Source organism: Leuciscus leuciscus (assembly GCF_965113295.1).
Source record: "Leuciscus leuciscus genome assembly, chromosome: 20".
Taxonomy (NCBI): domain Eukaryota; kingdom Metazoa; phylum Chordata; class Actinopteri; order Cypriniformes; family Leuciscidae; genus Leuciscus; species Leuciscus leuciscus.
The window spans coordinates 11510257-11535454 of NC_138744.1; the positions used below are offsets into that span (position 1 = coordinate 11510257).

The 25198-nt window shown below is 37.8% G+C and overlaps 1 long non-coding RNA gene across 3 annotated transcripts; it reads right to left on the minus strand.

Annotated features, from left to right (window-relative positions):
* Positions 1 to 3145: 3145 nt before the first annotated feature.
* Positions 3146 to 18731, minus strand: LOC309483534. 3 transcript variants are annotated; one of them, XR_014200583.1, is made up of 5 exons: positions 18391 to 18731; positions 14973 to 15139; positions 12151 to 12247; positions 9395 to 9519; positions 3146 to 4704 (listed from the first exon to the last, which is right to left on the minus strand). It is a non-coding gene; the product is annotated as an uncharacterized lncRNA (long non-coding RNA). The 3 variants fall into 3 exon arrangements; XR_014200584.1 differs by lacking the exon at positions 3146 to 4704 and having other exon boundaries at positions 6236 to 9519; XR_014200585.1 differs by lacking the exons at positions 3146 to 4704; positions 9395 to 9519 and having other exon boundaries at positions 10985 to 12247.
* Positions 18732 to 25198: the final 6467 nt, after the last annotated feature.

The following is a 25198-nucleotide window of genomic DNA, read 5'->3' on the forward strand; positions in this document are numbered from 1 at the left end:
AACGAATACACAAACACGAAAAAAACAAGAGGCACATCAGTCAACCAGGGAAAACCGGCAAAAGACGCAAAAACAATCTCCACAGTCAGACTAATTGTGTTCAAGCGCGTGGGGGTTAAAGGGTGTTCCAAAAAAAAACGAAAAAAAGAGAAAACTTTAAAGACACGTTCCGGAAATTCATCCGCGTAATAATGAACATCATTGTAGCGTAACAGTGAAATCACCCAAATCAAAAGAACATTTATGGCAATTAAGGTTGTAATTCAGAGAATTACCACAACGCCACAGAAGCTTAAATAGTCGTGTTGGGAGAAAACCAAAGCACATTACTTTAATGGTATAATATGCAAACTATGGATCGTTCAATTACATGGCTTAACAACGCATAAATGATGCGAGTCTTGTTATTTGGACTGTGGGGTCTATGGTAATTCATTTGGAAGGGCCAGCGCGCTCTCAAATACAGTGAAATCTATTTCTGAGCTCCGGGAGCCGCTGCCAAACTACATTTAAGGGAATAAAAATTAATGACAGAGAATCTGAGCGTTAAATTAACAGTAATTATATGACCCGCATGCTGCAAAGATTCCATTTTTTATGGTCTAATTAGGTAACTGTCTCCACATACATCAACATATTTCCCTCTGTGGATTTCACACAAGATCCCGGTCATGTTCAAATACTGATTGAAAATAATTAATTACATTTTACAAAGACATGCTTTAAATCACACAATAATCAAACTCTTCTCATAGTCACGCTAATCATTGGTCACCTGAAACGTAGCAAAAGCTAAGATTAACAAAATAGGCTATCTTGCAATTAATGCAGATAGAAAATTGGGGGATGTCTTAAGTAGAAGTAGGCTACATATTGTTTCATACAGGTAGCCTAAATAGATTTCAAACGTACAATATGATTTTATACACCCCATGCAGCACTTCTTTTTTGCATTAAGTTTTGTACAATATGTTTTAGTTAGATTACAAATTAGTCTGAGCATGTAGGCTACTTTAAAACTGTTGCCAAATCCGCAAATAAACAGGTAACCATAGCAACAGCAGGCCAGTCACGCGTTTTCCTTTGCGCTTTGCGGTCAGCGTCTGGCGGAAGTCAATAATGCACCACAAATCATTAGCCTATTTATATTACAAACATGCAATGAAAACTTTAGTGTTTTGTTCAAAAAGTATTTTCTTTAGATAAACAAAGTATTTTCGTTGCAAAAAAATAACCTCAACAGATTGCGCTATTTAGCCTACATTATAGGCGTACGTACGTTTAAAAATCTATTTAAAAAACAAATAGCTGGTCCCTGAAAGTCAATGTATAATTCGCATACTGAAAGCTGGGTTAAATAACATTCTAGAAAAAATGTGAATTAGTTGTTAATTCTAAAAAGGAAATTAGCCCTTGCGCGTGCGTGTGATTGTTTGGGAATGGGGAGAACCATCTCTGTCAGTGGGGGAGTAGAGCTCTTGTTGAACAGGTCTTGCACCGAGAATCTAGTAATTCCATGCAATTAATCCACACAAAGACATCGTTAAATCTGTCCCTCACTACAATTGGCTTCCGATTGTCTGCATCCATTGTGGGGGGCGCAAGAGACCACCCCTGTGAGGCAAAGTGGAGACCTGATATGCGATCCATCCACGCACCAAAAGTGACTCCAGCATATTCAGATCTGTGTGTCATTCCATTTTAACAAGATCAGTAGAAGAACTGTGGTATTTTTTCCCCTTCACACAAGAGCCATGATCAAATGGCACATCCTACGAGATGGAGAGATTCGAGAGAAATCATCTATAGCCTACTGTGCTTATTTACTCTTATTTATTCCTGAATAAATAACACTGCCAAATAACAGACTGACTCCCTGAATTAATTTGAACCGAGCAACTAAACCTTTAATCGCTTCAACATGGTTTCCAAAGAACAACAGGTTGCGGAAAAACCCAAATTTTAAGGATTTCAAATACGCACTTAATTGCAACATTTCATTACATTACATTACATTTCACTTTTTAAAACACTGAACTAGTTTTAAATTGAGCAAACCACTTCTACTGTTAAAGAAGCACTCAATACTTTTGCTAATTAATTTTTTTTATAATTTATATTTTAATTGATTTGGAGAAATGAACAGCACTTGATGTACACTCATGTGAGACATTTAAGCATGTCAGTCAAAAGAAAGCTGTTTTATTCTACATGGAGCTGGTTTTTCCCCATCATGGGTGCCACTATATTGAAATTCATGAAGTTACTAATAATAATATTAACATCAGTAGCACATAAACAAACCTCATGCAATCAGTCCCATAGGAGTCAGTATAAAGGTCAAAACCACTGACTATTGGGACGAATAACAGACTAAAAGGGTAAAAATAAATAAAAACTTATGGAGTGCACTTTTAAGGCTGCCTATAGTGACATTAGCAGAGTCAGTTAAGACTTAGAATCCTATAAAAAATAAACATATCTCAAGTGGCAACAAGTTATTTCAGAAACAGTACATGTCTTTTCCACAAATAGGGTTAGCAGGGCAAACTCCGGGACAGCTGTCATGCGCCCAAGCACATTAACTGGAGGGATTGTAGGCAGGTTGCCTACCTGAGATACCGGTCCTACAAACTCCTCTCAATCTGTATAGAGACATGAGCGAGCTGCTGGTCCCATCGCTCATGTGCAGCTCGATTAGCCCCACGTGTCTCGTTCTTCATATGTGGAAGTGCAGCAGATGGTCGGAGATGCACCGTGTTACGAGGCTGTGGCGGTATGTAACGCTGTTCTAATTGAAACATCAATATTGCAGCAGAATCCCACAGTGGAACAACACTGCAAGTTTGGACAAAGATTACAGATGAAAGTACTCCTGGAAATTACATCTGGGAACAGTTTTCGTGTAAATCGCTTTATGATCCGTAATGTAGTGTGGATTGCATATGTTAGCATTAAGTGATGGGTTCCCAGCAAGTGCAAGACAATAAAATAGTTATCCTGGCCTGCAAGGCTTTTAATTAATAGTAACACTTTGTATGCACCTGCTTGTCACTCTTATAGTAATCATCATATAAATGCACAAAAACTTCCTAAGATGGTGTTACTTTTGTGTAAAAAAAGACTTAATTTCTGCAAGACTTGTGTCATACTAAACCCATAAGACTTTGGTTAATCTTCAAAACAGTTAAGACATTTTTATGAGACCTGAGAGGATTTTGTCAGTCCACTGAATGTCCAGTGTCCGTTTGTATAAACTACTTAGACTATAGTCTTACAAGTTAGCAAGGCGGTCATATTTTTTTTTAAGTCAGTTTCATAAAAAGGTAGAATTGATCTAATTTGAGTCTGAAATGTAAGACTGATCAAAATTTGATCAACACTAACTGCTAGTTGGTCAGACTAGTTCAGACTAGTTCTTAAATTGGCATGTTTTTGAAACTGGAAGCAGGTCACCAAAACGTCTGAATTGATATGAATAGAGCAGTCTTGTGAAGAGATGTAATTGCTTGATATGATTAACAGATTTATTTTGTTAATTCACAAGTTTTTACATCAATAAATGATACATTTGAAGGTTCAGACCATCATTAGAAACTCGCTCTGCATCTCATGCACTCACCCACAAGCAGACAAATCCACACATGCACATAAGTCGCTCTCTAAAGTTTGACCTTTAGGACAAGTTTGCTCTGTAGCGGAGACCTGAGATTTGTACTTGCACCAGTTGATCTTGACTCTGTTTACTGTAGTGGTTTGAGTGTCACTGTCAGCCCTATATATGGGGTTCAAGTCATGATTGAAATACATTTCTTCTGATCCATGAGGACGATTTTCGTAAGCTATTTGAACACAGACAACAAGATTCAAGAATTTTTACCAAACCAAAAGCCGTACAGTGAAATTATGCCCTATCTGACATTGCTGTTTGAAACTCCAGACACCCTTCCCCCAAGCATGGACCAATGTCCACCCCAAAATGGTAAAGGTTCTCCCAACGTTAATGGATAAAACAAAGGACATCATTTGTAGGTCAAGTCTTGTCTGAGCCCTCTCCTCAGCCTCTGTCAACCAATCCAATACAGCCCTAAGGAAAATAACCAAAGCTCTGCATTTGGACTGAGGTTGGAAGGTCTATTTGCCTCTCCGTCAAGCATCGATTTATCCTACTCTCCAATTTATTTCTCCTCCTCGTTCCTGCGATCCATAAGGCTCCTGCCTCTGGGGGAAGAACCAGAGGAGAGACGGCGAACAGACCCCCCCCCCCAACACATTCAAAACCTGATATACAGCCTTCCACAACATATACCGATATGTGCCTAAACTTTACAGAGAAAACATCCTTGAAAGTATCTGATATAGGGTATGTCTAATGTTACACAGCATCATAAATTACAAGGCGCTACACATGGTTTTTTACTGATTTATATATTGATAAAATGTTGCCAATATTACAGAACCATCAAGGGATTTCCTTGATCCTCATAATGCAATGCCAATCAACATAAATCTTGCATGCCAGTTATGCTGAAGAAAACAATCAATAAAAATTCAGAGACACGGCTTGGAATAGTCCACATGCTCCAATATGTTGTGTGGTCTTGCATATTTGCAAGATGATCAGAGTTTGAATCCACCAGGGGTTATTTCCCCATTCCATTTCCCCTTTTTCTCCTTATGGTTTTCTGTCACATCTCATCAGTCCTGTCAATAGAAGTGACATAAATTAATAAAATAAAATAAAGAAATGGGTTCACTACTATTCAAAAGTTTGGGAATTGTAAGATCTCGTTGAGCAGAAGACATTTTATGCTAAGGCTGCATTTATTTTGATCAAAAACAGTAATATTGTGAAATATTACAATTTAGTAGCCATTACTCCAGTCTTCAGTATCACAAAATCCTTCATAAATCATTCTAATTTGGTGCTCAAGAAACATTTATTATTATATCAGGTCATACTTAGGAGGGAGAGGTTATTATGTGAGTATAGGAGACCATAAGTCTGAGTGGACATCCATGACATGCGGAGTCCCTCAAGGCTCAATTCTTGCGGCACTCCTGTTCAACCTGTATATGCTCCCAATGAGCCAAATAATGAGAAAGAACCAAATTGCTTACCACAGCTATGCAGACGACACACAGCTCTACTTAGCCCTATTCTCTAACGATTACAGCCCCATTGACTCCCTGTGCCGATGCATTGATGAAATAAACAGTTGGATGTGCCAAAACTTTCTTCAGTTAAACAAAGACAAAACTGAAGTCGTTGCGTTTGGAAACAAAGATGAAGTTCTCAAGGTGAATGCATACCTTCACTCTAGGGGTCAAACAACTAAACATCAAGTCAGGAATCTTGGTGTGTCTCTAGAGTCAGACCTTAGTTTCAGTAGTCATGTCAAAGCAATAACTAAATCAGTATACTATCATCTGAAAAATATTGCAAGAATTAGATGCTTTGTTTCCAGTCAAGACTTAGAGAAACTTGTTCATGCTTTCATCACCAGCAGGGTGGATTATTGTAACTCCTCACTGGCCTTCCCAAAAAGACCATAAGGCAGTAGCAGCTCATACAGAACGCTGCCGCCAGGATTCTGAGCAGAACCAGAAAATATGAACACATCACACCAGTCCTCAGGTCTTTACACTGGCTCCCAGTTACATATAGGATTGATTTTAAAGTATTATAAATCATTCAATGGCTTAGGACCCTCAATACATTGCAGATATGCTCACTGAATATAAACCCAACAGATCACTCAGATCATTAGGATCACATCAACTAGAAATACCAAGGGTTCACTCAAAGCATGGTGAGTCCGCTTTTAGCTATTATGCCAGCGGCAGCTGGAACCAGCTTCCAGAAGAGATCAGATGTGCTCCTACAGTAGTCACATTCAAATCCAGACTCAAAACACTTCTGTTTAGCTGTGCATTTACTGAATGAGCACTGTGCCACTGTTCGTCCTACTATTTGTAATGTATTTTATTTATTTATTTATTCTAAACGGTTTAATTGTTCTTATTTCTTTTGATTATTTTAATTTCTTCTATGTAAAGCACTTTGAATTTCCATTGTGTATGAAATGTGCTATATAAATAAACTTGCCTTGCCTTAGTATCAATGTTGAAAACCGTTGTGCTGCTTAATATTTTTTGGAAAACGATACATTTTTCAGAATTCTTTGATGAATAGAAATGAAAAAACAAAACAACATGTCTTTCACTTTTCAAGTCAAGTGAAGTCACCTTTATTTATTATAGCGCTTTATACAATACAGATTGTTTCAAAGCAGCTTGACAGTGATAACAGGAAAATTATGCATTTCAGCTGTTGCTCAGCTGAAGTCAAGTTAATTTCATCTATGAAGCAGTTCTGCAAAAAATTATGTCATTGTTCATCTCAGTTCAGTTCTCATACAACAGTGTTAGTACAGTCAGATCAATAATATTGTTGAATATTAAATGTCCCTAACTAAGCAAGCCAGAGGGGACAGTGGCAAGGAACCCAAACTCTATCAGGTGACAGACAAGAGAAAAAAAAAAACTTGGGAGAAATCAGGCTCAGTTCTCCTCTGGCCAATGAACGAACACGGTGTGATTATGATTCAGGCTGCATCACAAGTCAGAATTCAGATCTGGATCAGTAGCATTCAAATATTCATCCAGTTCTTTCTGCTTGAAGATCGGATTCATCACGCCGGCATGGAGACGAAGCTGGACATAGGGTCTGTGTGGAGGACCTCTGTCTGGAGGACCTGTCTGGCTCTTGTGGTCTTTTCTGAGGATCTGTGCCGATGGGTGTCATGTCGATGAGTCCTTCAAAGGGGATTCTCTAGTAGACACTCTTCTCTGCTGACATTCAGGGCTGCGTTTTGGTCGTGTCTAGGTGCAGGTAATTTATACCTAATTTATGCAGCCTAACAATCATTTAACTGATATGAATAATAGAAATTGATAATGTGTTATGTGTATGCCAGATTAAAGCATGTATTTAGTCTGGATTTAAACTTACACAGTGTGTCTGCTACCCAAACAAGGCTAGGAAGACTATTCCAGAGTTTGGGTGCTAAATAGGAAAAGGATCTACCACCTGCAGTTGATTTTGATATTCTAGGTATCAAATTACATGAAGGACTATAATGCGTTAAGGGCAAAGTTTAATAGGGAGCCAATACAGTGTTGACAGAACTGGGCTAATATGGCCATACCTCCTGGTTCTAGTACGAACTCTAGCTGCTGCATTTCGGACCAGCTGGAGTTTGTTTATTAAGCGTGCAGGGCAACCACCCAGTAGAGCATTACTATAATCTAGCTTTGAGGTCATGAACGTATACAGAGAACTAACATTTCTGCATTTGTCATTGAGAGATATATTTTTAAGATGGAAAAATGTGGTTTTACAGATGCTAGAAATGTGGCTTTCATATGAAAGATTGGTATCAAAGAGCACACCCAGGATCCTAACTGATGACGAATACTTGACAGAGTAGCAATCAAGTGTTAGACAGTATTCTAGGGTATTATGTGAGGATGTTTTTGGTCCAATAATTAGAATCTTTGTTTTTTCAGAATGAACTTGTAGGAAATTACTAGTTATCCAATTTTTTATATAAATTATGCATTTCTTTAATTTGGTGAGTTGGTATGTTTCGACACGGAGTGAAGAAATATAGAGCTGAGTATCATCAGCGTAACAGTGAAAACTAATGCCATGCTTCCTAATGATATATCCCAATGGTAGCATTTACAGCATGAAAAGCAATGGTCCTAGTACTGAGCCTTGCAGTATTCTATTCTGAACTTCTGATCGTTATGACACCTTAATTTATTGCTACAAATTGGTAAGTATAAGTATGATTTGAACCATGCCAATGCAATTCCACTAATGCCAACGCAATTTTTGAGTCTATAAAAAAGAATGTTGTGGTCAATAATATCAAATGTAGCACTAAGATCCAGTAACACTAATAGAGAGATACAACCACGACCCGATGATAAGAGCAAATCATTTGTAACTCTAATGAGATACCATAGTCGCAGATACCATTTCTTTCTAAAAAGGAACACAGTTGTGCCTTTTCTAGTATTTTTGACAGAAAAGGTAGATTAGAGATCGGTCTGTAATTAACTAATTCTTTAGGATCAAATTGTGTTTTTTTAATAACAGGTTTAATAACAGCCAGCTTAAAAGTTTCCTAATCCTAATGACAATGGTGAATTAATATTAATAACAGGATCTATAACTTCTGGAAGCATCGCTTTCAGTAGCTTAGTAGGTGTGATGTCTAACATACATGTTCATTTTGATGATTTAAGAAGTTTAGACAATTCTTCCTCTCCTATAGCAAAGAATGAATGGAATTGTTCCCCAGGGGGTCTATAGCATGACGTCTGATACTGTAGTAGACGGTTACATGGTTATAATTTTCTCATAATAGTAATAGAAATAATAGTATCAATCCTGCAAGTAAAGAAATGCATAATGTAAAAAAAAGTCATAAATAATTCATTACTGCTGTGCTGTTTGAAAATGTCTGAAGATTAAGTTTTATTTCTTTATTTTTTATAAAATATATATTTATATAAAATGAATTTATATTTATTTATATTATTCATTTATTATGTCAGCCTTGGCTAAATGGAGTATACACAAGACCAGATAATGATCTGAGATGTCATCGCTCTGCTGCAGAATTTCAATGCCATCAACATCGATTCCATGAGACAATATTAGATCTAAAGTATGATAACGACAATGAGTGGGTTCTGACACGTGCTGTCTAACTCCAATAGAGTTTAGAATGTATGTAAATGCCAATCCCAATGCGTCTTTTTCATTATCTACATTATGTATATTAAATTAACTTTTGATCAATTTAGTTTGCATCCTTGCTGAATAAATGTTTTTATTTACTGACCCCAAATTTTTTAACTGTAGTGTATATTAGCAAATCTAAAAATGCATCCAGCTATGACTAATACAAACTAAGCCATTTCTCTAAATTACAATGAAAGAGGAGAGGCATGGAGTATTTTATTTATTGCTATCAATATGAGAAGCATTTTGATCATACATGAATTTAGCTACTGCTATAGGCCAAAAGATTCCAATGTGTGCTGTATTCATTACCCAACAAGAAATCTGATTTATTCTGGCCAATCTATTTTTGCAAAGAACAGTTCTGATGTTCAGATCTAAAAACAAGCAGCTCTCATTCCTGCAACAATCCTTCACAAAAGAGTCCTGAGAGAGGCCTGACATGTTCCTATACCTGAGATCGATCAATGCCGATCTGTGCAGGGGAAATTGAAATCTATAGGAAATTAGATGGTTTCAATGATTTATTGGATTACTAAATCACTCAGTGCAATCCAGGCTATCGTAGTGTACCTTCAATGCTACTTTGAGGCTGCTGGGATGTCATCAGCGCAAACCTTCTAATATCATGGGCCAGTCAGATGTATGCTGAGAAATTGTTTCTCATGACCTTGAGAGTTAAAGTCACCAACCCCCGTCTGAAAGAGTGACACAAAGTGAAAATACAGAGAAATTTTAAGTGCAACACCCCCCCCCCCCCCCCTCCCTCCCCCCTCCAAAAGGAGACTAAGACAAGAAAAGGAAAGGAGAGATTGCAAAATGAGGCCTAAAAACTTAGCTTCTCGATTCGTTGGAGAAAAGGAGGGCACAATTCCATCCTCACTTGCTTTGTCCACATTTAATTGCTTTTTTTTTATAAGACGTGAAGGGAAAAATAACAAGACAACAAACCCCCCCTCCAAACATAGCAGCGACAGCAGCTAATGGAGGGGGTGTAATTGTGAATGGAGGCATTCATCTGGAGATGCGGCTGGTAAATTGCTGCAGACAATGCATAGTGCAAGGATGCTCAGATCGCCGGCGTTTAGAGACGCTGGGGTAATTGCCCCTCCGCAGAGATGGAGGGAAATGAGCGGGAGAGAAAGGAGGAGATGGCGAGAGAGGGAAGGTGAAGAAAAGTGGATATCAGAGATGGGGCTGGCGAGGACGAGTCTAGAGACTGAAAAGGAGAGCGTGGAAGGAGAGGAAGAGGAAAGCGAGTGTGTGTTTACATGGAGAGAAGATGATGTGGGGGAGGGTGAAGACTGCGGTGAAATAGGTTCTCAGTACTGCACTTTGCGAAAGAAATAGCCTTCAACTCAAAGAAAATGGTATGAAGGCAACACTGTGTACTCAAGTGCAAAATGTCCTCAGATGCACACTACTGAGAACTATATCAGAAGTCTAGACATTAACATTTAAAGAAAACATCCAAGGTCACAAACTCAGGAAGAAAGCATGTAGTCACGTGCAAACAGACGCACACAGCAAGGGATGAAAAGAAGAAAACAATAACAAGCATTCACAGACAAAACACATCTGTCAACAGAACAGCATCCTCACTAGAGAGAAACATCAGGGAGTAACAATTCAATTAAACACATCATCCTGGTTAAATTATGGCTACATAATCACTGCAATTCACCATTGCCTAGAATTACAAATTCACAACACAATGGGCTGAAACGCAGCAAGATAGACAGGACCATTGATAGCTTTGGCAGAAACGAGATGGTGTGTTTTGATACACCGAGCCGCTTGCAGCTATTAAAGTCTGAGTTTTGAACTTCTGAAGTTATATTTTCATCATAAACTGGCACTAAATGCCTCTATCTGCATTTAATTAGCCAATATATAGAGCTGTTCTGTTTGTAGTCCTAAAATGTGGAATGGAATTAGCATTTTCAAGCCATGGCTTCCCTTGGGAAATCCCTTAGGAAAAATATAGGGTTTTAAGAATGGTGGTTTTGGATTTATGAGTAAATGAAGGTCTGTGGTTATCATTATTGGAAGAGATATTCTAAATTTTGTCCTACAACATAAACACATAAGTTGCTGAACAAGGATGTAGTCTACTGTTGAAAAGTTTGGGGACAGTAAGATTTTTTTCAAAGAAAATAATACTTTAATTCAGATAAATCAAATAAACAAAGCCTTTTTGAGCATTAGAGATTTTTTTTTTAAACATTAATAAATCCTACTGACCCCAAACTGAATGACTTTGAATGACAGTGTACTTTGTAAAACAAAGCAGGAAAGTTTCTTCAAATGATGTTTAACTATTCATAAATCCAAATCAGCAATATATATACCTCAGACTCAGAGCCACAGACATTGCACTTTGCACATTATGCTTTTACATATCAAGCAGCAAGTCTGACGTGTGATTTTTCCTGACCCCTGTCCCCCATTATTTCCTGTCCACACTATTCTACTCCACTCAACTATAAAATACAATGAAAGGTGTGATAGGAAATGAATGTTGATGATGAAAGACTATTTAAAAACTGTTAAAAGCAAAAGATGGCTTTTTGTTTTACCTTTTTGTGTAGAACTGACAGAAAGTTTTCAGAACTACAACATTTGTTTGATTTTTGTGTCATGTTAATGCTTTACAACAACTGTTTATAATGGTACATTTCAATTTGAATGATTTTACTATAGTGTTATTGGGTTTGATGTGTACGTGCTGTATACTAGCTATTTTATGACAATTTTAAAAATAGTCAGATTTCTCTTAATTAAACTGAACCTATCAGAAGAAAATAAGAGGGTAATAAACCTAATTATTTATTTCAAAAGGTCTTGTGTGTGTGTGTGTGTGCTTCGAACAGTTGGCAGATGGACAAGCGGTGTGAACTGTGCTAATGCTCTGCTGAGTGTCCGTGTCTCACTCCTAAATACCGTCCCCTCCTCGGCATTGTGGTTAACAAGAAGGTAGTTGGCGCGGCACGGCCGACACACACCGCTGACACGAGACGGCCGGGGTCAGCAGGGGTCACGCAGTAATTACACATATAACTCCCTCTGTGAGCAGCAGGCCGGCTGAGCTTACAGCCACTGGTTACTGTGACACACACACACACTCTCACGCAGAGCGCCATATAGTGCTGAAACACGCTGGGAGTGGCCGGTGCTCACACGGTGAGAAAGTGATTACAAGGCAGGAGGAGACAACAAAGCGAGCGGAGACGAAGAGGTGCTGAAAAGCGTGATTATTAGCAGTACACACCGGCAGGGTGGAGGTCTGTGTGACTCTGCCGGTCCCAAACAAGCTCTCGAAAACAAACCTGAAGCCTCTTTAACCTGAAGATTTCTTCTTGTTTGTGCTGCCTCCTCTGTGTGGTCTTGCTCACAGGCCATTATTGTCACCTTGTTATTTGCAACCTGTAAAAAAAACACAACAAAAAAATGCCTCGTCTGTAATTTCCTGACCACACATTTATTAGTTCATGCATTCCTCAGGATTCAAACCCATGACCTTAGCGTTGGTAGTGCCATGCTCTACTGTTAGAGTTGAAAATTTTCAGTTTCAAAATATTAGTGGATTGATAGTTTTACATGCAATATTGCTGAAGCAACAATACACATACGTACAGACACAAAACATTTAAAAATTGTAAAGATTTATTAACAATAAAAAAAATGCATCTATTTTTACACTTGAAATGTTTACAACCATAATAATACAATATGCACTATAAGGTAAAATGCAACAAAAATCAACTCAGCAAAATATGCATACTACTCTTTTCTACAGACAGTGAATGAACTACTGAGCACTAGCGACGCCACTGGCTATGTCATGGGTTTGAGTCCCCGGTAATGTATTGATTGATCAAATGTACGGTATACCTTGAATGAAATGTAATTCGCATTAGATAAAAGCTTCTGCCAATTTCCAAATGCATAAAAGTAAATGTAAGTAGGATATGTTCCTTGATCAACATGCTTGATTAATATTCCTCTGACTTTATTGGTAGTTAATGATTAGGTTAGGACTGTGTTTGAGCATTCCCGCTGCTCCAGGACCAACAGAACATGTTGATTCAGGAACTTGTATTTCTTGGCAAAATCACTGCCACCAGATGGGTAAAACTGTGGGAGGTATAGTGGTTAATGACAAGTCCTGGTAACCAAAAAGTAGCAGGTTTGATTCCCGCAAAGAGCAGACAATGTGCTATCACCATTGTGCCACTGAGCACAGCACTTAACCCCGGGTTGCCCCAGCAGGACTATTCCGGACATGAATGCAGCTACTGTAAGTCGCCTTGGATATTAGCATCCTCTAACTTAACAGAAGAGTTGTATTTTATAATATTTTAATATAACAAGGCAATAGGATGCTTCATATTTCTACAGAGCAGAACACTTGAAGATGCTTGTAATACAAGAGTATCACCGAATGTTTTAAGAAGGATCAGGTCAGAAGATCCCACAGCTGAGCACAGTATTGATTTGTTGTGGGTAAATAAACCACTGGACACCACTGGTGGATCAATAACCTTTCTAACCTAACCAAGAGAGAAGTGTTACATACAGCAATGCTGTTCACTTCCTTTAGCATTTAGTGTTTGTTAAAGATTTCAGCATGCATTTTAAAAACTGGGACTTCCATCCCAAATCTGTATGAACCCAGATGATGTAAATAAAATAATAATATAAATTTACATAAAATTTAAATGTATTATTTTAGTTATATTTTAATAATTTTAAAAGCATTTTGAAATGTTTTTGAAATTTTTATGCTAGCCATGGCGACACTTTTTTGAAACAGTAAAAACAGTATTACTATTTACTATTTGAATATATTTAAAAATGTAATTTAGTACTGTGATGGCAAAGCCATTACTCCAGTCTTCAGTGTCATGATCCTTCCAAAATCATAAGCTGATTTTGTGCTCAAACACTTATTATTATTATGAATGTTGAAAAGAGTTGTGCTACTTTTTGTATGGAAACCATGATACTTTTTTTCAGGGTTCTGTGATGAATAGAAATAAAACATATTTTTAAACAGTTTTAAGTCTACTGTCACTTTTGATCAAATTAATGCAACCTTGCTAAATAAAAGTATTAATTTATTTTACAGAAAATCTTTCTGAGCCCAAACTTCTGAAAGGTAATACAAACTTGCACCACAAAATCAAAGGCACAGTCCATGAAAAGGCCCGTTGTAGAATGTAGATATGCAACGGCTCTTTGAATTGCTTCTAGGAATGTTTCTCATTCTCAAACATGAAATGTGACATGGAATATGAATTTATCACTCAACATGAGTAATACAATATTACGTCATGGTGGAGCGCTACATCTAAAGGCACTTAGTGAACGACGGAAAACAGTAGCCACAGGGTCTGAAACAGATGAAAGCAAGGGTGTTTATAAATGAGAACGCAGGCATGTTCATGGAGCGAGCGAGAGATTGCGGGAGATGGATGGTGCTACAGCGGGAACGAGCGAGATTAGGAACGGGAGAGATTGGAGGAGATAGATGAGGAGAGCTGTGTGGAGTTCAGGCAGAAATGAAAGAGATATCACGAGAGTGGATGAGATGGCAAGGTAGAGGCGGAGAGAAAGAGGATGTATAAGGTGTGATGGTCATACGGTGAGCGGCAGACGAGAAAGGAGGCGGTAGAGGTGGGCCAGCAAGGCTCTTGCTGGGTGTACATATGTAGAGCAGCAGGGGAGCAGTAGTGTTGACGACTATAGCTCTGGCTATACCCCAGCTTTCCCTTTCTCCCTCAATCTCATCAGTCACTCTCCGCAGGACCGCGTTCTTTGCTCGTCTTTATCTCTAGAATGACATATAACAGGCTTTTGCACCCGGACTCCATCACACTTACAATTCATATAAAAAAGAATATATAAAAAAACACAACATCCCTAAATTCATTAGCTATGCAAATACATGCAAATATATGCACCTCTACAAATCCACTTTGGGCTAGTGTGTGCTTTCCCGGAAGTCATGTATGTGAGTGAGGGGGAATTCTCTTTTCGCTATACCGGAGATCATGTGGGTATTCCCTCCCTCCGCATGGGAGATGCTGCTCATGTGACGGTGACATTGTTTGTGTGTAAATACGGGTGCTGTCAGTCACAGACGTACCCGTGTGGGCCTTGCGCTTTAGGCTTCACATTATTGAGTCTCACAGGCCGGGAACCCTTGGAGTCTACCCAGGATTCTGTGTAAACACAGCGGGATGCTGGAACACTGGCTCAGAGCCCTGTCTTACAGGCAGTTTTGCAGCGGGAGCGGGCCGTTATGGTGAGGGCCTGATGGGGAAGAAAAAGGAGGTTGAAAGTGCATTAAAGATGTATTGTTTCTGACTGGAATTTGGTAAAAATTGTCGAAAAGGGATAGTTTACCCCAAAATGTATATTCTGTCATCATTCACTCACCCACATGTTGTTTAAAACCCATGTGCACTATCATTTTAGTATAATTTACCTATATACACTATTACAGTACCTATTCATATTTTGAATTAGCTTTTATTAGAAATTTTCAGTTCTCATTGTAATTATAGTAGTTTAGTTCTGTGATTGTCATTTTTATTAGTTTGTTTTTTAAATATTTAAATTTAGATTAAATGTTTTTTTAGTACTCCAACTTCAATTTATTTTATTTCAGTTAGTTGTGAAGTCAACATTTAAATGATCATTAAACAATTTTTAAGTTTAAGTTTTCCATGCACCATTTCATTTCAGAATTATTCCAATGGACAAAAACAATTTTAATAAAGTTTTAGTTAATAGTAACCTCACTGTTTATATGACTTTTTACTGTGGAGCACAAAAAGAGAAATTTTAAAATAAAGTGCAGGTCACTCTTTTGTATACATAAAAAGATACAAAGTCAACATAAAAATCCCATGTCTTTTAGGCCAAACAATTGTTTTGTGTGAGGAACAGAACACATTTTATTGAAAAGAGTGACCAAAACGTTCCTCAAGAATTTACCCTTTGTGTTCCACAGAAGAAAGTCAGCTATATTTGTTTAGAACATAAAGTTGATATATTTACCGTATTATTTTGCATAAGTTATGTAAACATTTCACATCATTTGAAGGTAATGTTTTTAAAGAATGTAAACTTGTGCCATTTATACGTTTTGATCCAATATAAATGGCAGCTGATGACATCACAACTCGGACCCTCTGTAAGTCATTCAAAACACGCATTTTGGGCTTTGTCTTTGTATTTATGTGAGGGGAGCTGGGTCTCAGTCACAAAGGCGACAGTAAATCTTTGGGAAGGGGGTCGGCATGTGCGTGTGTCCATCTCTTTCATCTTCAGACCTCTATTTTCTGTAAACCACCGACCGTTTACTCTCATTTCTCTCCAAATATATATACACGTAAACATTCACATGTACACAAACAGACAGACACACACACACACACAAACACACAAAATCTCTCTCTATGCAACAGTGACTTTATGTATCATGTGATCCTTATGTTGCCTCCATCTATTGGGTAATAAACAGAAAAACTGAATTTCCATTTGACATTTCACAGCACAGGAGAGAGGAAAGAAAGGACACCGAGTGTGAAAGCGAGAGAGAGAGATATATTGAAAGAGATACCGTCTTAGACCGTGAGAGAGGGAATCAGGACATAGTGAGAAACAAAGTGCCACATATGTGTATGTGTTCTGGCCGAAAATCTTACATTACTCCAGCTCCTCACAAAAGATTTTGTGGCTGCTTGCAGAAAGCAGAAAAATAAAATAAGACAAGAAATAAAAAAGAACTGCTTAATCAGACAAGCTTTACAGAGCATCAAGTAAAAAAAAATTGCTCATAAAGTGGTAAAAACTTAATTAATTTTATTTGGGCTGAAATGAAGTGTGGCATTGCAAAACATTGTTATCTGCGGCTTTCCTTGAAAGAAATCTCTCAATTCTAATAATATGGCAGAAAGCAACAGTTACTAATGTAGCATTGGTCAGTAAAGTTTTTAAGGTGGAGCTTAGTGAAGTGTGTGGTGTGTGTGTGTGTGTGTGTGTGTTTCTGTGGTTGTTTAACCTACAAACGAGTGAGTTACAGGCTGTAAAGACACACCACCACAATTTACAAGTGGTTTCCATAGAGACACATCCATCACTCAAAGTCTGATAAAATAACTAATGAATTGGACACAAAAACAGTCCAACACAGACCTCCAGAAGAGAAAGGGCACACACACATTCACACACACACACTGACCTCCACATGGTCCTCAGTGTTTCACTGTCAACTATAAACCTCCTTGTCAATAGTGAAACCCATTCCACCACCTGAAACTTCATTATACAAGGAAGACTGGGGTTAGTTGTCACAATTTTTACTCCAGCGATATTGTAAAATATTTTTTTTTTTTTCTGTGTGAAAATTTGTTTGTATTTTAAAATTGTATTTATTCGTGATGGTAAAGTCAGAATTTTCAGCAGCAATTACTCCAGTTTTCAGTGTAACATGATCCTTCGGAAATCATTCTGATTTGGTGTTCAAGAAACATTTCGATTTTTTTTTTGCAACATTATTAAAGTCGCCTACCATTCTGTCACCTTTTATCAATTCACTGCATCTTTGCAAAATAAAATAGCAATTAATGAAAAAAAAAAAAAAAACCTTCAGGTTGTTGTATGGAGTGAGTTGTCACTATGGAACCTGCAATTAAACAGCCTTTTATTGGATTTTAAGCTAAATAACAAACTGAAACAATTATGAATTCACAAAATATTGTTTAGACCAACACATTTTGTAATCAGTAAATTATATACATTTAACAAATTTCAGATATTTTGAGATATAACCCTTCTAGCAGCAGTCTTTCCTATAACCCATTGAAGACCACATTACAAACTATGCGAACTATCTTCTATTGCCAATGGACATTTTAGCTGTGCACCAACCAGCAACTTTAGATCCTATTGAAGCACCAGGCCTGCAAATAACACTCCAAAACTACACCTATAAAATGTAGGGCTAGGAAAACAGAGAGAGACAGCAAAGCTAAACTGGTATCAATAATTCAATTGTGTGTTTGTGTTTGTAATTGGACTTGACTGTAGCTTTTCCGATGTGTGTATACAGCCTGATAAGCATCTATTCCGATGTGTCTACAAATAAATCAACATCTTAGCATGTCTGCACTCTCTAAGGTGTGAATATGTACATATGAGAACGAGTGTGCTGAAAGGCCTCCAGACTGATATTCTGCCACATCTAATGGCCCTATATGAAGAGGCAACAAGTCATTTGCAGAGATGATGTTGTCCTTTGACACAATCACTTCCTATTCTGTCCGGCAGAGAGGGGAGGCGTTTGCGGTGGGTAATTGCATTGAGAATTGATTTTAAGCAATGTGCCGTCTCATGGGCTGTAATCAAGCACCATTATTCACTGTTAACTAAAGCGCTCCACGCAGGCCAACACAAAGACATGACTCCTGTTAAACAGCCCAGCTCCCTTTGCACTCTCATTAACACACACACAGAGCTCTCACACAACACAGGGAGGTAACGTTTGAACAACATACCCACAAATGTACGCCAAGAATATGAAGTGATTAAGCTGAAATCAGGCCTCTCGTGAGCTCTTATCGGCTGGAAATGAATTGGCTCATTTGCTGCATAGCGTGAAAGGAGAATGTTTGTTGTGGCTGTGAGTGGGAGCTTCCAGAACGGATTCCAGATCTGAGTCAACTTTCATCAACAGAACTACAGTATTACAGTGACCTACACTTCTCACCGATCAGATCTCGAGATCGGCCTGGAGAAGCTTGTTAGCGACCAATCTGTGGTATCTGTCAGGAGTTATTAAGTAGAGAAACACAAGAGACAGGAGTAGCGAACTTCATCCATCTTGTTTACTCTTTCACTTCCGTTCTCACACACATTACGTCAGAACACAACACTTCGAAAGTTCTGACTTCCTTTTCAAAATAGGAGTCCACAATACAATTCACTTCCGAACACAATCATATCACAACAGTAAGGTGAAAGGCCTGGGTTCATTCATAAGCCTAAGAGATAAAGTTGTCACATTTGCACACTTTTGTAAAAAAGTTTTACCTGGTGTGCAAGAGAACTTTTTGATAAAAGGGTGACAGTCAGATAGGATGCTGTGCCATCAGTGAGTAAAAATATTTCCTTACATTTCACACCAATCTTCTAAACCACCAGCATGGGCTATTAAAAGTTCAGGGTTTCCATCTAGCGGATCTCTCCACGCCAGTAAATGCGCCTGGGCATCTGATTGAGGGAGAGGAAAGGATTGACAGCAGAGGGAAAAAAATGGCAGTTAGGAAAAGAAAAGTTTATTTTTATTTTTTACTAATGATGGTGAATGTAAAATCCCTGGAGACCAAGCTGTTCAGATAAAATGAGTGACCTGCAAAAGCATTGGTGTGAAGCTGAGTGTATATTCATCAGAATTTCTTTTTTTTAAGTGTAAATTTCTAATGGACTTCTGACACTTTTGACAATTTCTGGTATTACTATCTTTGTGAGGACATTTGGTCCCCATAACGTATGGTTTACCAGAACCACACACACACATACATTTTTTTATTTTTTTTTATTGAATAACATATTGATATTAAGTTTTACCCTATATATATGATTTCACTTTTTGGACTAATCCAAAATATAAATATTGCTAATTGAGGTAAGTCTACTTATAAGGGGCAGTGGAATCAATGTACAGGGAGAGAGACAGAGAGCAAGAGAGAATGAGAGACAGTGAAGCCAAGTGAGTTGGTGACTGACAGCAGTAGTGCTGTGTGTACCCAGCATGCAGCTTGTAAAGCTTCGACCCCCTGCCTTCCTACGTATCGCATCTGCAGCCCGACGCTCTCTGCCTCCTCTTTTAGCCTCTCACTGACCAGTGCTTTGAAAACCTTCTCTCTTTTCTCTCCCCTTTTCTTCTCTCTCTCTCCTCCCCTGGCTCCTCCCTCACGCTCCGCAGGCCTTTTCTTCCCCCAACTGTCTGGGGACCCTTTCACTTTTTGTCCCTGCCTGACCTCCCCTGGACCACATTCTGTGTTGTTATACACACCATCTGCTTTGGGAGGGGGGATCGGCGAGCCTTTCCGAGCCACGTAAAACGGTCAGTGTGTCTGCCCTCCTCCCACCTCGTCCATAGTGTCACTTTGGATTTCAATGCAAACGACGAGCTCGGCCCTCAGAACGGCTTAGAGAGGGCGATTAAAGATGGACTCATCTCAAACTCACACCCCTCGGGCTGCAGTGGTATGTCCCGTTAATTCCCTGATAGAAGTCTCTTTTAAGAGGCACTCAAGCCGCACTAAGCAGCTGCCTGCAAGTTAGGTCATTTTCCCAGGAGCGGGACAGTGGGCTTTGGCAGGACCTCAAAAAAACCAACAAAAAAACCCCCACCATCTGTTATTGGACTGAAAAGGTTGGTGACACCTTCTGTGGTACCAACAACCCCTAATTAAGCGAAGGGGAATGCAGGCGCAAGCTGCGAGCCGACTGGCCGGCCAGCCTAACACATTGCCCTGGTGACAAGCCAAGACCATTCCTCATCCGTCTCCCTCTCCCCAAACACATCTGTCCACCGGGGCGCACCGAACGGCCGTGACGGAGACCCTCCGTGAACCTTCTCTAGTGCTGACGCTAACTGTGCTTTTCACCTATAGGACGACAAACACAGCAACAAAGTCACAGAGATTTAAAAGAACAGTTTTTTTTTTTTTTTTTTTTTTTGCTGACAACCCAAAAAGACAAATATGAAAGAGAAACTTTGATGAAATGGAGAGAGAGGAGTCAAATGGCCTTTTCTGAGGCAACAGACACAATTACAGCTCTTGTAAACATAAAGCCTCCTTAATGTTAAGACATGCACTGATTGGTCTCTTTGCATTTTTACCATACTTGAATTTTGATCTGCGGACTCTAATATTAGTCTATTAAGTAGTTTACTAGTCTTATCATGGGATAGATATACAGTCAATCAACAAAAAACATCAAAAATCATAAACAATTTGATAGATTCCTACTATCAATTAGACTGAGTTTATGATTTTCAAGATTATTTTCAACATCTTCTTGTCATTATCAACACATTTTAATCATTATTTTCATAAATCATTCAATTATATTTTTCAAGAAAAAAATTTATATCATTTAAAGCAAATGATTAATTTATAAATATAAATAAATTTTTTTTGGGAACTATGAAACTAAATGATATTTAAATAAAAGCATTTCAAGAAGTATCTACATTTTTTGTGGGCTGGATGTCAAAATATACTGACAATTTGTTAATGATTTCCAAGACAATGATTTCCAACATAATTTTGTCATTACAGTATTGACACATCTAAATTGCTATTTTCAAAAAAAAGTTAAAAAAATTATACATATTATTTTTACAAATAGTGTGAATTATTAATTTAAAAATATCATTACGTTAATATATGACTTGACACTTTACAACTTTAACCGATTGCCTCGTTATAAAAAAATATTAAAATGAGATTTAATACTTCAAGATACTTAAATAATAGCAGATTAAGTATTATATTAATCTTTTTAAGAGCCAGATATATGTTCAAAATATCTATTAAAACAAAGACTTGATTTCCAAGAACATGTAAACAACACCATCTTATCATTACAGTCTTATTGTACTGTAACTGTACAGATACAGCTCTGTTTCACCTTCGTGACTAATTAGTGTGATTAAGTAATTAAGACAAAAGGTCTTAATTAAACACATGCACATTGGGACCTTGAAGGCGTTGGCACCACAGAGACTGAATTTTGGCGTTCTCTCTTGCTGGTTTAATGCTTTAATGGCAGCCTTTAAACAAAGAAAACACATTCACTCAAAACATTCACCTTGTAAGCTGCATCCAACCATCTGTGGCGGTTTAGATATTTGATAACACATTGCAACATTAACAATGCTGAAGCTAAATCACACTGTAAAGCATTGGGACTTTTTGCTGGGCTGAAGAACAAATCAGTCCATTTGACAAATGACCAATGGCTTTCAAACAGCGCAGAGGAAACAGAGGTGGTGCTAAAAACATCCCGCCGAAATGTCAAAGCAAATGATATTGCGTGAAGTAAAAGGCCTTAATGAAAAAGCTGGCGGGGGGAGATGACAGTTTTGGCATGGCTGGTGATATAGTGAGCGCTCTATTGCCTCACACCTGCACTCAGATCAGTGGATTGAGCTGAAAGTGACTCCATTAGAGGGACCGTCACCGGATCGCTGCTCACTCTCAGTCAACTCTTGACTGCACAGTTGAAGTCGGTTCAGAATCGCCTGTCCGACCACTTAACGAAAAGCAAGAACCCTTGTAATAAATTTGTTTCTGGAATCACATTATGAAAAACAAATACATCTTGGTGCTTTAAAAAAAATGTCACATAATATGCAGTTGAAGTCATCATTTTGTGTTCAGTGCCATAAAGAGACAATCTAAACTCTAAAAAATACTGGGTGGTTTCAACCCATGTTTGGGTCAAATATGGACAAATCCAACCATTGGTTTAAAATGTGTAATTACATTTTTAAGCCAAACAGTTGGGTTTGTCCATATTTGACCTAAAAATGGGTTGAAACCACCCAGTATTTTTTAGAGTGGTGTACATTTTTAATTTCAACTTATTAATTCAAATATTGAAAAAGATTGTCACATGCTGTTGCAGTCATCATTTTGTGTTCAGTGCTATGAATAGTTGTTATATAATAAATTCAACAGAAATACATGGCAATAGTGTAAATTAGCCATACATTTTTTACAGTATATAGTTATCCATATACTGTATATACTGTATGTGCCATATATATATATATATATATATATATATCCATATATATAAATACAATAGATATGTATTTTTATATTTAAATATAGTTTTATATAAATATTACAAATAAATGTAAATAAAAATGTACACACTTTTGTGTAGAGTATATTACTACAAATACTGAAACACCTTGATTCTTTTTCAAAACAATGCCATTGATGTGATCATGTTGTGTTCAACGCCATAGACACAGTCCACAACACAAGTATTTAGGAAAAGCAGTGCAGTTTCTCTGCTCTATTAGAAACTGAAGATCCTTACAGGGATAATAAGAAGATGTGATTGGATCAGAGGACTTTTGGCTGTCCCACAAGGCACAGAGGTCCATTACATGAGACAAGTGACACCAGACAAGCCTCTCCTGTTGGGGAAGCCTGACCAATCTTATTGGGTCATTTTTCAGCACGTCTCTCTCGGTAGTACAGGCGCAACTGTAGGGGAGCCATACATCCAAGGCTCTGTGTCAGCTAATTGTGTGATAACATAAATTAACTAGAGATGAGAAAAAAGGAAACTTTATTTATGAATTTCTTGGATTTCTTTATCCCTCCAGCAAAACATCAAAATTGCTACTTAGCATGAATTATACATTAGTGGAGGTTGAGAATAGGGGCCCTCTCTCCCCCGCGGGGGTGGGGGTGGCGAGGCTGCTGCCCGCGCGTGTGCCAGCTCAAAAACCCCCGCAGAGAGGACCCCGCCCCTCCGCAGGAAGTGCAGCGCTCCACTTCCCCCGTCCCTCTGGGCAAAGCGGCGTGTCATTGAGACACAGACACATGCATCCCAGTTTATCTGCCCGCCTGTCAATCAAGAGCGCGCAGAGACTGATGCACACACACACCAGACGCAAACACACTAAAGAACGTCCACAACAACAAATGCATATGAATATGCACACATGCAATAGACATTCACTAAGCACTCTCACACACAATGACCAGAACACTAAAAGACTATAGCTGTGCATAAAAATGGAAAGAAAAATCACAAATGAGATCTTTCTTATACTTCAATCGTTTCTCCTAAACAAATTGAATGTAGAGCAAATGGAGAATTTGCTAGAATTGCCTGCTTCTCCGAACATTCTCCTGAGAAAAAGTTATCTCAGGAGTTTCATAATAGATTTCACAAAACCATGACTCAATCCGCGAAGATGCAAAATTCTACAGTAGAAAGCTAAATATGAACTCAAATATTTCTCACCAAATTCTCCCAAGACCAAATTATCTGCAGGACTATGCTATGTGGGTATTTGTACAGTACATGATGTTAACGGTTGGATATGCTGAAACGAACAATATGAATATATCTAACAGCATCTAAAAAAAAAAGTACAAAAAGATTTAAAAATGTAAAAGTCTTTACGAATTGTTAATATTATGTCATTATATTTTACTATTATATTATTTATTTATTTTTTGAGCCCCTAAACCCATTGCTGCCCTAAACATAACTAGGTAAAGCTACAATATGTAATTTTTCACCGCCAGAGGTCGCATTTTTAAAACAATAAAGACGAAGCTTGATGACACTATGAAGGACAGTGGAACGATGGGAGATGTCGTTTTCACCATCCAGAGATGTATGGAATTCACGAACCATATAAATTATATATCAGCTAATAAATTTGTTTGTTTTTTATTACCTGTACGCTTGATTACAATATTTTATGTCATCGTAATGAATTAGTTGCAAGGAACATGAAATGTAATGCTATATTAGCCTGTTACTGATATGTGACTATTTGTCAAATGATTTCGTGGGTTAATGCTGTGCAGTTTTACACGTTTAAAACAATCGTACTAGAAGTAAATTTGAACAAACCACAGTATTTGCAAGTAATGGCTAAATATTTAGGTGCAACACATACTCTATTTAATTTCACAGCCATAGACTTGGTCATCAGACTTGATAAAAAGCGATACTGAAGTAAAACAAAGTGCAATATAACTGTACGTGTACAATAAATAATACATTTGCATACCTGTCTATTAAAACATGCGCAAGCAGAAGTTTTAATAGACAATAGACAAGTTTGTTATGAAACTCAGTCTCTCCATCTCGAAAAACGGCACGCCGATTTGATCTACGTTACGTTTTATGGGATTTTCTGTACTCACCAATTAATAATCGTGATCCATGATGACTGAACAACACAACAGTGGTGAATTAATAATTAAAATATTTAAATATATTTTATCGTGAAGAGTAAGAAAAGCGGTGTTATAGCTTCGGTAGCGAGGTTTCTTTGAATATTGCATATACAGTGGGAGAACAAGTATTTGATACACTGCAGATTTTTCAGGTTTTCCCACTTACAAAGCATGTAGGAGTCTGTAATTTGTATCATAGGTACTCTTCAACTGTGAGTGACGGAATCTAAAACAAAAATCCAGAAAATCACATTGTATGATTTTTATGTAATTAATTTGCATTTTATTGCATGACAAGTATTTGATACATCAGAAAAGCAGAACTTAATATCTGGTACAGAAACCAGAT